This window comes from Pristiophorus japonicus, chromosome 20 (genome assembly GCF_044704955.1).
Source record: "Pristiophorus japonicus isolate sPriJap1 chromosome 20, sPriJap1.hap1, whole genome shotgun sequence".
NCBI lineage: Eukaryota > Metazoa > Chordata > Chondrichthyes > Pristiophoridae > Pristiophorus > Pristiophorus japonicus.
This window is the reverse complement of record NC_091996.1, coordinates 12,664,365-12,677,133: the sequence shown is the minus strand read 5'-3', so window position 1 is coordinate 12,677,133 and position 12,769 is coordinate 12,664,365. Positions and strand designations below refer to the sequence as shown.

Below are 12,769 nucleotides of genomic sequence, written 5' to 3'. Positions count from 1 at the left end.
ACACGCCATCTTGACTTGGAAATATATCGCTGTTCCTTCATCGTCGCTGGGTCAAAATCCTGAAACTCCCTCCCTACCTTCACCACAGGGACTGCAGCGGTTCAAGAAGGCGGCTTACCACCACCTTCTCAAGGGCAGTTAGGGATGGGCAATAAATGCTGGCCTTGCCCGCGACGCCCACATCCCATGAACGAATAAAAAAAACATGGCGACCATCAAAGCAGCATTCAGGTTGTGCCGGCCATGCTTTGTTCTGGGTTTGTAGCTGGCTCTGATTAAAGTGGGAAATCTTGTAAATGTTCCGTCACAGAATTGCTGTGTAGGCAGCAAAATACGTGGAAGCGAATAGTTCTATGGAGCAACTTACAGAGTTGTAAATCTGATGATGATGTGCTCTTGTGAAGTGATAAACTATGAGTGTTTGACTCTCTCCACAGAACCTGTTATTTTGTGGTGCATAAATATATATATATATATTTTTTTTTCAATCTCTCTAATTTGTCCATGGCAATTTGTCTTGTTGCTCTTTGTGTTTTTAGTGTTGTGGGGGTTTAGAGTTGTGGGAAGTCATAATCCATTTACATTACATTCTGAGAAGTTTTGATAAGAGCAGAGAGGGATAAACAGTTTCCACTGGCGGATGGCTACAGATTTAAGATAATTGGTAAAAGGACATGAGGGGAGATGAGGAGAATATAGATATATATTTTTACACAGCGAGTTGTTGTATTCTGCAATGCACTGCTTGAAAGGGCCGTTGAAGAAGATTCAATGGTAACTTTCAAAAGGAAATTGTATGTATACTTGCAGGTGAATTCCTTGCCCTAGAGAGCTGTGGAGGCTGGGTCATTGAATATATTTAAGGTGGAGATGAACGATAACGCAGTGAAGGGTTATGAGGAACGGGCAGGGAAATGGAGCTGAGCCTAAGATCAGATCAGCCATGATCTTATTGAATGGCGGAGCAGGCTCGAGGGGCCAAATGGCCTACTCCTGCTCCTATTTCTTATGTTTTTATAAAGGGTGATTCTGCTGTCCTGTGCTCCCAGAGGGGAGTAATGTTCGCAGGGGATGCACTCCCTCAATCTCCCGTGATCCTCTACCAGCAAGCACACCACCCCGTTGGCACTGCCAAGTCACCTTTATGAACAAGGTGGTATAACTCCCTTGGGGGCTGACAGTACCACCTTACATGCCCCGTTACTGATGAGGGGCGGGGCGAGGCGGGAAGTGTTCCTGGCAGCAAACATAAATGTTTAGCAGCCGTGCATGGTATCAAAGTGACTTTTCATGTCGCTTTCCTTTAAGGGCCTTCCCTTTGTATTTGAGGAAGTCTGCAGCTGCACGGGAGTGTTTTTATTTTTATTTATTTGTTTACGGGATGTGGGCGTTGCTGGCAAGGCCGGCATTTATTGCCCATCCCTAATTGCCTTCGAGAAGGCGGTGGCTTGAACTACTGCAGTCCGTGTGGTGAAGGTGCTCCCACAGTGCTGACTTTGTCGTAGCGGTTTGGTACACCTGAGTGACTCGCTGGGCCATTTCAGAGGGGCAGTTAATTGTCAACCACATTGCCATGGGTCTGGAGTCACATATAGGCCAGACCGGGTAAGGATGGCAGATTTCCATCCCTGAAGGACATTGGTGAACCAGTTGGGTTTCTGTGACAATTCGGGAATTTCATGAACATCATTACTGAGACTAGCTTTTTAAATTCCAGATTTATTTATTTAACTGAAGTTTTAAATTCCCCCAGCTACCGTGGTGTTGATACGGATTCTTTTCCCTCAATCTGTCTCAGCGAAAACACTGACACGAACACCAAGTTACTCTGAGTTATACTTTATTAATGCGACATCGATGCTGGGTCTTAGTAAAAGAAAAACCGACTCTCTGGGAGTTCGTTGACTTTACAAAGACAAGCAAGGTTTTAGTGCATACACACGGTAGTTGTACATTTTCCAAGCGGCTCATGCATAAAGGATTCATCCAATAATTTTCCTCCGTACTTCATTTTGGGCCAATAGGGCTTTTCTGCTGCACACGGTTGGCAGACACAGCCCGCCTCACTTTAGTTTCCTCCCCCTCTGCACTCGAGACTGTGTTCACAATATATCGGTATTGCACTATCTGGTTCTGCTACACCGTCCTTTCCTTTTTCCTATCTTGTTATCTGCACCACATTTTAGCTGATTCACGCTGACTTAGCACCCCAACTGGTGACCAAAGTCTGTGGACACATGGCACTTTATTATGTTCAATCCCTTATACATATTTCACATTCTTTCAACATTCCTCTATACTTTCTCACATTCTCAGTGGTGGGATTTGAACTCGCGTCTCTGAATTATTTGTCCGAATTATTATGTCCAGTAACGTAACCGCTATGCTCACGTAATATGGCCGCCACCTCCCCTTTAAGTATCGCCTCGTGAGCGGCCTGCAGCCCGGTTCACGACCCCTGACCCTGTCGCTGGCATCGCCTGGCACAGCTTCAGGGGGCGATCCCCAATTTTTGTTCCGGGGCGATAACTGGGGTGCTGTGCATGGTGGTGACATCATCATCGGTGGCGGGGTGGCATGGGTTACTGCCGCCGCTAAAGTCCCGTGAAATTTAGCGGGCATCGTTAGCGGCGACGCGCCCGGAACGGGAGGCACAAACGACACACATTTCTAGGCCATTGCTTTTTAAAGAGTGGACGCCTTGGTATTGAAATTGTTTCTGAATTTGTACAAATGTCTTTCGTACGGATTTATATCGAGGCATTTATAGAAACTTCTCCTCCTTTTTATTCAAGTGTCAGCTGTGGTTCAATTGGTAGCACTCTCGCCTCTGAGTCAGAAGGTTGTGGGTTCGAGCCCCACTCCAGAGACTTGAGCACATAAATCTATGGCTGACACTCCCAGTGCAGTGCTGAGGGAGCGCTGCACTGTCGGAGGTGCCGTCTTTCAGATGAGACGTTAAACCAAGGCCCGGTCTGCCCCCTCAGGTCCCTTGGCACTATTTCGAAGAACAGCAGGGGAATTATCCCGGTGTCCTGGGGCCAATATTTACCCCTCTATCAACATCTAAAACAGATTATCTGGTCATTATCACATTGCTGCTTGTGGGAGCTTGCTGTGCGCAAATTGGCTGCCGTGTTTCCCACATTACAACAGTGACTACACTCCAAAAAGTACTTCATTGGCTGTGAAGCGCTTTGGGATGTCCTGTGGTCGTGAAAGGTGCTATCTAAATGCAAGTCTAAAAACACATTAATATGATTCTCCACTCACACAAGCACAATTACAAAAAATATTCACTGCTTTTTTTTTCCCCCAAGGAACACTGTGTGCTGTTTGTGAAAAATGTTATCTGATGTGTTGGAACATTGAAGTCTCACTGTTGTCAGGGAAGTTGCAGAAAAGCATTACCAGAGATGAAGGATTATAGTTATGAAGAAAGATGTGAGAAGTTGGTGGTGTTTATACAGGAGTTGAGAAGGTTGAGATGGACATCTTCAAGATCAACGCTCCTTCGAAGCTGTGGGGCCGTAGTCGCCCCGTCCCACCCAGCCCAAGAACAAATTATCCGATGTGAAATGTTGTGCTTGTGCGAGACTTGGAATGGGCTGCACACACCCAAAAAAATAATTGGGGTGAACATTGGTTATGATTGGATAAATAATGTTGCATTGTTTCTATTGGTCAGCAAGATGACAACAGTAGAGTGTAAATTTTAAGATAATCACAGAAAAAGTTAAAGGCTGGTTAGAAAATATTTCTTTCAGCAGAGGGTGGTGCGAATATGAATTATCTGCCACAAACTGTAGTTGAAGCAACATCCATAAGCATTTTTAGAAAGGAGTTAGATAGTTGCTTGAAAAGAGAAGAATGATATGGGGTATGGGGAACGAGCAGGAGAGTGGGATTAGACTTGGTTGGGGGAAAAACAGACTTGAGTCCATCTTCCTGTAACATTCTAAGATGCTGGAGTCCAGTCATCTTGAGCTCGGTAAGTGATGATGGAGAGAAGTGATAGAGCATTAAAACGATGGCAGGTGAGGGTGAGCGAGAGAAAGAGAGGGAGATTTTGCAGCAGGCAGGGTGGGGGAGGGGAAGAGAGTCTGTCGTGGCAATTTGCCACTGTAATGTATTTGCTTCATGGGTTCTTTGCTTAAGAGTTCATAGCAACACATTGCTATTAAAAACTAGTTGGTTTATTAGCAAAGGTTTAACAATCACACTACACATTACCAGTTCATCCACCAGGCTCACAACCACCTGCCTCATCGTGGATCCCCCGAACCTAACTGGTTGGGGTTTTATTGAGTCTTGTGGACATCACGTGACTGGCTAAGCCATTCCCAACTCAACAGCTCGACAACTATTTTAAACTAAACTTTAAATCAAGTGCCCCCTATTGGTAAGGACACTAGAACCCATACATTTAGACATTAAACTTTAAAGGAAACTGAGCTCAAATTAAAATTTGGTGTCCGGGGACAATGATAAACTCCAGTCCCTTGCGGAAGGCCACATCGACAGTTCTACAACTATTTTAAAAGTAACTTTCAATCAAGCACCCCCTTTTTTTTGAGGGCACCAAAAACCACAAATTAACAATTGAACATTAAAGAGAACCTTGTCAAATCAAATTAAATTAAAATGTTGTTCCCTGTTGAGAAGATGCACTCCAGTCCCTCCGATACCCACCTCTCGAGGAAGGCCGCGTGCTCCATCTCCAGGGACACTCTGGCGTGAACGTAACCGTGGATGAGAGGCAGGCAGTCAGGCTGAACGACCCCCTCAACCGCTCAACATCTCTACAAACCTGTGAGCATACTCGCAGGTGCATACATTATAGTCACGAGGAAAGATTTCTCGTTATGGCGACAAGATATGGGAAGTGCAGGATGCAGGCTTACCAACTCTCCCGCAAACCCGATTCGGCCTTGAGATTGCAGTCTCGCACATGTGAGGGGGAGAAGAGATTGAGGAGGGAAGAAAGAATGAACTGATGACATGTGGCTTCCCTCCATGTGATGGGCGCAGTTTGCTCTTACCCATGTTAATGGATTTCTTTTGGTGCAAGGGACATCTCTGGTGCATGTCGTGTGACTGATAATCCCAAACCTAGGATTTGACCACTGCAAGGGCAGGGTTTCAGTCTCTAAGCGCCGTGTTTCAATGTCAGTGCTCAAGCACATAACTCCCACAGCCATCAATTATTCTCCACGTTGCTGTATAGCGTGGCCTACTTTGAGCAGGACTGAAACGAAGACTGACTGAACCCGTTGCATGTTAAAAGCATACACAAGATTTGTTTGATCACTGCATGAATTTACTGGACTGGTCTTGTGATGCTTTTCCTAACCTAACCCTTTGAGTGCTTTCCAGTTTAGTTGTGTTGCATCACCAGATTCATTGGGCTTACGGCAACGATTCTAAAATTTTAAATGTGGAGATTTTGGGGGTGAAGTCAATCTTCATCGGTGTCTATCCACATCGAGCCCATTTCAGGGTACAGGCGTAGACCAGTTACACCCCCTTTGTTTTCACTGTAGCATTCCCTTCAAACAAAAAGCTGTAAAGATTTAATTAAGCAATAATGGTTGTCTTGTTTGTATTGTTTGACCAGTTTGAAGGTGCTAGCTCACCCGACTTGTCCTCTTGTTCCTGCACTTTAATTATCCTTTGCCCAGACTTGACTATTCTGACGCACTCCTGACCGACCTCCCTCCTTCTACATTCCGTACCATCCAAAACTCTGCTGCCCCGTGTCCTCACTCGCACCAAGTCCCGTTCACCCATCACCCCTGTGCTCGCTGACCTACATTGACTCCCGGTTAAGTAACACCTCGACTTTTATGAAATTCTCAATTTTGTTTTCAAGTCCCTCCATGGCCTCGCCCCCTCTAATCTTCTCCAGTCCCACAACCCTCCACGATATCTGCGTCCCTCTAATTCTGGCCTCTTGAACATCTCCAATTTTAATCGCTCCACCATTGACAGCCGTGCCTTCTGCTGCCGAGGCCCTAAGCTCTGAAATTCTCTCCCTAAACCTCTCCGCCTCTCTACCTCTCTTTCCTCCTTTTAAGACACTGTTTAAAACCTACCTCTTTGACCAAGCTTTTGGTCATCTGCCCTAATATCGCCTTATGTGACTCGGTGTCAAATTTTGTTTGATAATCGCTTCTGTGAAGCATCTTGGGACGCTTCTTTACTACGATAAAGGTGCTATATAAATGCAAGTTGTTATCCAGCCTTCCCTCAATGGTCTGTGAAGATTCTGTTTTCTCTATTCAGTTAAACCTTTTAGAGGGGAAGCCCACTCTATTTTAATTTGTTTTACAATCATTTAATTTATTTCCCTTTGTGAATCTTCCCTAATGGGAGAGGCTGGAGACATAGAAACATAGAACATCGAAAATAGGTATAGGAGTAGGCCATTCGGCCCTGCACCACTATTCAATAAGATCATGGCTGATCATGCAACCCTATTCCTGCTTTCTCTCCATACCCCTTGAGCCCTTTAGCTGTAAGGGCCACATCTAACTCCCTTTTGAATATATCTAACGAACTGGCCTCAACAACTTTCTGTGGTAGAGAATTCCACAGGTTCACAATTCTCTGAGTGAAGAAGTTTCTCCTCATCTCAGTTCTAAATGGCTTACCCCTTATCCTTAGACTGTGACCCCTGGTTCTGGACTTCCCCAACATCGGGAACATTCTTCCTGCATCTAACCTGTCCAATCCCATCAGAATTTTATATGTTTCTATGAGATTCCCTCTCATTCTTCTAAATTCCATTGAATATAAGCCTAATTGATCCAGTCTTTCTTCATATGTCAGTCCTGCCATAGAAACATAGAAAATAGGTGCAGGAGTAGGCCATTCGGCCCTTCTAGCCTGCACCGCCATTCAATGAGTTCATGGCTGAACATGCAACTTCAGTACCCCATTCCTGCTTTCTCGCCATACCCCTTGATCCCCCTAGTAGTAAGGACTACATCTAACTCCTTTTTGAATATATTTAGTGAATTGGCCTCAACAACTTTCTGTGGCAGAGAATTCCACAGGTTCACAATTCTCTGAGTGAAGAAGTTTCTCCTCATCTCGGTCCTAAATGGCTTACCCCTTATCCTTAGACTGTGACCCCTGGTTCTGGACTTCCCCAACATTGGGAACATTCATCCTGCATCTAACCTGTCTAAACCCATCAGAATTTTAAACGTTTCTATGAGGCCCCTCTCATTCTTCTGAACTCCAGTGAATACAAGCCCAGTTGATCCAGTCTTTCTTGATAGGTCAGTCCCGCCATCCCGGGAATCAGTCTGGTGAACCTTCGCTGCACTCCCTCAATAGCAAGAATGTCCTTCCTCAAGTTAGGAAACCAAAACTGTACACAATACTCTAGGTGTGGCCTCACCAAGGCCCTGTACAACTGTAGCAACACCTCCCTGCCCCTGTACTCAAATCCCCTCGCTATGAAGGCCAACATGCCATTTGCTTTCTTAACCGCCTGCTGTACCTGCATGCCAACCTTCAATGACTGATGTACCATGACACCCAGGTCTCGTTGCACCTCCCCTTTTACTAATCTGTCACCATTCAGATAATAGTCTGTCTCTCTGTTTTTACCACCAAAGTGGATAACCACACATTTATCCACATTATACTTCATCTGCCATGCATTTGCCCACTCACCTAACCTATCCAAGTCGCTCTGAAGCCTCATAGCATCCTCCTCGCAGCTCACACTGCCACCCAACTTAGTGTCATCCGCAAATTTGGAGATACTACATTTAATCCCCTCGTCTAAATCATTAATGTACAGTGTAAACAGCTGGGGCCCCAGCACAGAACCTTGTGGTACCCCACTAGTCACCGCCTGCCATTCTGAAAAGTACCCATTTACTCCTACTCTTTGCTTCCTGACTGACAACCAGTTCTCAATCCATGTCAGCACATTACCCCAATCCCATGTGCTTTAACTTTGCACATTAATCTCTTGTGTGGGACCTTATCGAAAGCCTTCTGAAAGTCCAAATATACCACATCAACTGGTTCTCCCTTGTCCACTCTACTGGAAACATCCTCAAAACATTCCAGAAGATTTGTCAAGCATGATTTCCCTTTCATAAATCCATGCTGACTTGGACCTATCATGTCACCTCTTTCCAAATGCGCTGCTATGACATCCTTAATAATTGATTCCATCATCTTACCCACTACCGATGTCAGGCTGACCGGTCTATAATTCCCTGTTTTCTCTCTCCCTCCTTTTTTAAAAAGTGGGGTTACATTGGCTACCCTCCACTCGATAGGAACTGATCCAGAGTCAATGGAATGTTGGAAAATGACTGTCAGTGCATCCGCTATTTCCAAGGCCACCTCCTTAAGTACTCTGGGATGCAGTCCATCAGGCCCTGGGGATTTATCGGCCTTCAATCCCATCAATTTCCCCAACACAATTTCACGACTAATAAGGATTTCCCTCAGTTCCTCCTCCTTACTAGACCCTCTGACCCCTTTTATATCCGGAAGGTTGTTTGTGTCCTCCTTCGTGAATACCGAACCAAAGTACTTGTTTAATTGGTCCGCCATTTCTTTGTTCCCCGTTATGACTTCCCCTGATTCTGACTGCAGGGGACCTACATTTGTCTTTACTAACCTTTTTCTCTTTACATATCTATAGAAACTTTTGCAATCTGTCTTAATGTTCCCTGCAAGCTTCTTCTCGCACTCCATTTTCCCAGCCCTAATCAAACCCTTTGTCCTCCTCTGCTGAGTTCTAAATTTCTCCCAGTCTCCGGGTTCGCTGCTATTTCTGGCCAATTTGTATGCCACTTCCTTGGCTTTAATACTATCCCTGATTTCCCTTGATAGCCACGGTTGAGCCACCTTCCCTTTTTTATTTTTACGCCAGACAGGAATGTACAATTGTTGTAGTTCATCCTTGCGGTCTCTAAATGTCTGCCATTGCCCATCCACAGTCAATCCCTTAAGTATCATTCGCCAATCTATCCTAGCCAATTCACGCCTCATACCTTCAAAGTTACCCTTCTTTAAGTTCTGGACCATGGTCTCTGAATTAACTGTTTCATTCTCCATCCTAATGCAGAATTCCACCATATTATGGTCACTCTTCCCCACGAGGCCTCGCACAACGAGATTATTAATTAATCCTCTCTCATTACACAACACCTAGTCTAAGATGGCCTCCCCCCTAGTTGGTTCCTTGACATATTGGTCGAGAAAACCATCCCTTATGCACTCCAGGAAATCCTCCTCCACCGTATTGCTTCCAGTTTGGTTAGCCCAATCTATGTGCATATTAAAGTCACCCATTATAACTGCTGCATCCCGGGAATCAGTCTGGTGAACCTTTGCTGCATTCCCTTAATAGCAAGAATGTTCTTCCTCAGATTAGGAGACAAAAACTGTACACAATACTCAAGGTGTGGCCTCATCAAGGCCCTGTACAACTGCAGTAAGACCTCCCTGCTCCTATACTCAAAATCCTCTATCCTCTCGCTATGAAGGCCAACATACCATTTGCCTTCTCCACCGCCTGCTGTACCTGCATGCCAACTTTCAATGACTGATGTATCATGACACCCAGGTCTCGTTGCTAATCTGTCACCATTCAGATAATATTCTGCCTTCCTGTTTTTGCCACCAAAGTGGATACCCTCACATTTATCCACATTATACTGCATCTGCCATGCATTTGCCCACTCACCTAACCTGTCCAAGTCACCCTGCAGCCTCTTAGCATCCTCCTCACAGCACACACTGCCACCCAGCTTAGTGTCATCTGCAAACTTGGAGCTATTACATTCAATTCCTTCGTCTAAATCATTAATGTATATTGTAAATAGCTGGGGTCCAGTTGGATGCAGTTCTGGGCCATTTTACCGTAACAGCCATGTTAATTCTGCCCTTTTTAGGTGCAAGTTTTCAAAGGTTAGTCTTGTGGTACCCCACTAGTCACTGCCTGCCATTCTGAAAAGGACCCGTTTATTCCTACCCTTTGCTTCCTGTCTGCCAACCAGTTCAACCACGTCAATCAATACATTACCCCCAATACCATGTGCTTTAAGTTTGCACACTAATCTCTTGTGTGGGACCTTGTCAAAAGCCCTTTGAAAGTCCAAATACACCACATCCACTGGTTCTCCCCTGTCCACTCTACTAGTTACATCGTCAAAATATTCTCGAAGATTTGTCAAGCATGATTTCCCTTTCATAAATCCAGGCTGACTTGGACCAATCCTGTCACTGCTTTCCAAATGCTCTGCTATTACATCTTTAATAATTGATTCCAACATTTTCTCCACTACCAGGCTAACTGGTCTATAGTTCCGTTTTCTCTACCTCCTTTTTTAAAAAGTGGGAATACATTAGCTACCCTCCAATCCATAGGAACTGATCCAGAGTCTATAGAGACTCTTCTCGAGGCCACTGAATCTGCGGTTGGCCTCATAGAAATATGTAAATATATAAATAGTAAATGGGTAGGAAGAGGAAAGACCAGACTGACTAGGGACCAAAAAGGAGCCCTACGCATGGAGGCAGGTACTAAGGGGTCAATTTTCCCCAGTGATTTGCGCCGTTTTTTTTGAGCAGGCTGCTCTTTTTGGCCTAACTTGAAAAACCACAGTTTCCCCAATCAATTTTCACCAGTGTAACTCTGTTAAGACCGTTTTTTTTCAGCCAAAGGGGGCGTAACCAGGCCCTACGCCACTTCTGGCCATTTAGGGAAGTTTGGCCAGCTGAGAGTTACTCCAGTTCTGATTCGGCCAGCGTATGTGGCTTCTCCAGAAAAACCTTCCCTCGAGTTAAGGAAATCGGCGCAGGTAAGGAAAACGGTGCAGCAGATGCCTGGACACACTGAAAGAATTGAAAAATACATAACAGCAATTTATCTCCAACCCTGCCCGAAGGCTGTCCGGTCCCATTCTCGGTCCCCGGTTCACACACACCGTCCGGTCCCATTCTCAGTCCCCGGTTCACACGCACAGTCCGGTCCCATTCTCGGTCCCCGGTTCACACGCACAGTCCGGTCCCATTCTTGGTCCCCGGTTCACACACACAGTCCGGTCCGGTCCCATTCAGAGTGAGAAGAGAGAGACCGGAAGATACTGGGGACCGAGAATGGGACCAGACCAGCAAGCCCTTTGGGCGGGGTTGGAGGTAAGTTGCTGCTATAAGTTTTTCAATTCTTTTAATGTGTTGGGAGCTGGCTGTATGCTTCACTTTGCAGCCTCAGCTTGCATTATGTCCCTGGTTTCCATGGCAGCCCGATCTTTTTAGCGCAGATCAAGGCTCCACCCCCAAAACTAAAGGTCGGGTTAAGCCACGCCAAAATGAAGAATTCCAACGGGGAAACTTAGAACTTTTTTTTTGGCGTACTTGGGCCCCAAATAATTGGGCGTAACTCTTCAAGTACGCCAAAAAATTGCTTTGGGAAAAATTGAGCCCTATATGAGTTCTTTGCATCTGTCTTCACCAAGGAAGAAGATGCTGCAATAGACATAGTAAAGGAGAAAGTAGATGAGATACTGGATGGGATAAGAATTGATAACAAGGAGGTACTATAAAGACTGGCTGTACTTAAAGTAGATAAATCACCTGGACTGGATGGGATGCATCCTCGGACGCTGAGGGAAGTGAAGGAAGAAATCGCGAAGGTACTGGCCATAATCTTCCAATCCTCCTTGGAAACAGGGATGGTGCCAGAGGACGAGAATTACAAATGTTACACCCTTGTTCAAAAAAGGGTGTAAAGATAAACCCAGCAACTGTCAGTTTAACTTCGGTAGTGGGGAAGCTTTTAGAAAGAATAATCAGAGACAAACTTAACAGTCACTGGACAAGTGTGGATTAATTAAGGAAAGCCAGCACGGATTTGTTAAAGGCAAATTGTGTTTCACTAACTTGATCGAGCTTTTTGATGAGGTAACAGAGAGGATTGATGAGGGTAATGCAGTTGATGTGGTGTACATGGATTTCCAAAAGGCGTTCGACAAAGTGCCACATAATAGCCTTGCCAGAAAAGTTGAAGCCCATGGAATAAAATGGACAGTGGCAACATGGATATGAAATTGGCTAAGTGACAGGAAACAGACAATAGTGGTGAACGGTTGTTTTTCGAACTGGGGGATACATTGATGTTCCCCAGGGGTCAGTTCTCGGACCATGCTTTTCCTTCATACATATTAATGACTTGGATGTGGGTGTACAGGGCACAATTTAAAAATTTGCAGATGACACAAAACTTGGAAGTATAGTGAACAGTGAGGAGGATAGTGATGAATTCAAGAGGACATACAGGCTGGTGGAATGGGCGGACACGTGGCAGGTGAAATTTCACACAGAAAAATGCAAAGTGATACATTTTAGTAGAAAGAATGAGGAAAGAACATATAAGCTAAAAGGTATAATCCTAAAAAAGGTGCATGGACAGAGAGACCTGGGGATATATGTGCACAAATCGTTGAAGATGGCAGGGCAGGTTGAGAAAGCAGTTAAAAAAGCATAAATATAGAGTTCAAAAGCATGGCAATTATGATGAACCTGGATCGGCCTCAACTGGAGTACTGTGTCCAATTCTGGACATCACACTTTAGGAAGGATGTGAAGGCCTTAGAGAGGGTGCAGAAAAGATTTACGAGAATGATTCCAGGGATGAAGCACTTCAATTATGTGGATAGTCTGGAGAAGCTGGGATTGTTCTCCTCGGAGCAGAGAAGATTGAGAGGAGATTTGATAGAGGTGTTCAAAA

General features: G+C 45.0%; 1 protein-coding gene across 3 annotated transcripts in view; it reads left to right on the top strand.

Annotated features, from left to right (window-relative positions):
• The window catches only part of LOC139232872 (alpha-N-acetylgalactosaminide alpha-2,6-sialyltransferase 6-like), a 58,130-nt gene that overhangs the window by 24,226 nt on the left and 21,135 nt on the right, over positions 1 to 12,769 (top strand). The gene's annotated exons all lie outside the window — the stretch shown is intronic.